The sequence below is a fragment of the Castanea sativa genome, chromosome 11 (assembly GCF_040712315.1).
Source record: "Castanea sativa cultivar Marrone di Chiusa Pesio chromosome 11, ASM4071231v1".
NCBI classification, from domain to species: domain Eukaryota; kingdom Viridiplantae; phylum Streptophyta; class Magnoliopsida; order Fagales; family Fagaceae; genus Castanea; species Castanea sativa.
Genome location: NC_134023.1, coordinates 22,784,121 through 22,786,352, shown reverse-complemented (window position 1 = coordinate 22,786,352; position 2,232 = coordinate 22,784,121). Strand labels below are relative to the sequence as shown.

Genomic DNA, 2,232 nt, shown 5'->3' with positions numbered 1-2,232 from the left:
CTTTGAGGAAATGGAGCTTTAGGAACAAACCTCTTATCAAGGGGGGAACTAAGATCCTGAATTGGAATGGAGGGTGGGTTGTCCTTCTTTTCTCCATGATCATCATGTGAACTATGAGTACCTTTTTCCTTTAACACAATATTTTCATCATCCTCCACTTCTGGCATATTCACTTGATTATCAACTTGCTTACCATACCTAAGGGTAGTAATAGACTAAACATGTTCTTGTCCATGAGTAGAACTAGAAGAACCATTGATGGCATACTGTCCTTTTGGGTTAGGTATAGGTTGACTAGGAAACTTTCCTTTTTCCCTCTCTCCAACTTGGGTTGCTAACTGGCCAACTTGATTTTCCAACTTTGAAATAGCTTGAGTATTCAAATGGGTGGAACTTTTTATCTCTTGAATAACTTGGCTAGTTGATTGCACGAAAGTTTTGAGAGACTCCTCCAAAGATGATTGTTGTCTTGGTGGTACTACAAACTAAGGAGGTGATTGAGGAATGGGAGGATATGCTTGAGTAGGTGGATGAAATTGACTTTGTTGATGCACTTGTTGGCCACCTACATTTGTGGGAGGTTGATTTTGCCTCCATGAGAAATTAGGATGGTTCCTCTAATTTGGATTGTATGTCTCTGAAAATGGACTAGCAAATGGTTTTCCATAATTATTCAGTGAATTTGCTTGCTCAGTATAAAAATCAGGGTACCCAGCTATGGAAGGACACATATGTGTTGTATGCATAGGACTTGAACAAATAGAACATGTTTCACTTTGAACTTGATTGACAGAATTCATCCCTCTACCTAAAGCTAAAGCCTCAACCTTACAAGTGAGATTGTCCAACCTAGCTTTTATGTCTAAATCTTCACTAACTTCATACAATCCTCCTTTCTTAATTCCAGGGGCAAATCTCTCTTTACGGTTGGAAAAATCCCATTGTTGTGAACTTTCAGAAAAATTCTCAAGAAATTTGTATGCCTCATCATCTACAAGACTCAAAAATCCACCACCATTCATGGACTCAATCTTGTTACGATTAGTCTGAGTCAAACCATTATAAAAATATTGTACTAGTCTCCATGTTTCAAAACCATGATGGGGACACTTTAAGATCAAGTCCTTAAATCTCTCCCAACTCTCATAAAATTTCTCATGTTCATCTTGATAAAAATCTGCAATTTCTCTCCTCAAAGCATTGGTCTTGGCCATTGGGAAAAATTTAGATAGGAATTTTGTGACCAATAGTTCCCATGAAGTGATAGATCCAAGTGACAAAGAATTAAGCCATGCTTTTACCTTATCCTTCAAGGAAAAAGGGAATAAACGCAAGCGAACAGACTCATCAGTGAAATTTTGGAACTTACAAGTGATGAGAATCAACAAGCATTCAAGGATCCATTGTATGTTCCAGTTGGGCCTATTACAAGAGCAAGATCCAAGAAGCACTTAATGGGCTGATTCAAGAGATTTGGGCTGATTCTAACGCAGGATATTCCAAGCTTGGCCCAAAGGAAGATGAAAATGTAGTAAATTTAATTCAAGCTATTTAGGGCTGATCTGACTTAATTGGGAGTGATTTATGGCATAAGTTAATGGCTGATTGACTTTCTAGCTCTGTATCAGTTAAGGCAGATTTTTTCCTATTTTGGATTTGCTAATTTCAGACCAAATCAACTTTTATTTAGGGTTTTATTATTTAGTACGTTTTTTAGGTATTTTCCTTGTTTTTAGGTGCATTTAATGCTTTTTAGGTCAAACTTGATTCCTGATATGGTAAGGTATCAATTAGGAGTTATTTTAGAATATATTTTCTTGTCTGTCAAGTTTTATGGAGCCCTTAAATAGGCTCTGAAGTCTGTAAACGTTTTATAGAAAATTATTGAATAAAATTCAGAAAAGGTGAGGCTTTGCTCTCTTTTGGTTCTTCAAGAACTGTGAACTTATCAAGGATTCTTTCTTGTGGCGTTCAAACTTTATACCTTTGGTTCGTGATTCTTTATAATCATTGGGTCAAGGTCAACTTATACCTTTGGTTCGCGTTTCGATTATAAACGTTGGGTCAGGGTTTCTATCATAAATCTGATTTTTAGATTTCCTGGGTTAAATATTCCAATATTTTGGTTGGGTCTCAAAGCGTGTCGATTGGGGTTCGCATCATTTGGTATCAGAGCACAGGTTCTAAAACCAGTTTCCTATCCCTTTATCTTTTGTTTCCTGTTATCATCCT

At 36.7% G+C, this 2,232-nt stretch overlaps 1 non-coding gene across 1 annotated transcript; it reads left to right on the top strand.

Annotated features, from left to right (window-relative positions):
• Positions 1-1,092: 1,092 nt before the first annotated feature.
• On the top strand, positions 1,093-1,201 carry LOC142618130 (small nucleolar RNA R71). Its single transcript, XR_012841180.1, has one exon. It is a non-coding gene; the product is annotated as a small nucleolar RNA R71 (small nucleolar RNA).
• Positions 1,202-2,232: the final 1,031 nt, after the last annotated feature.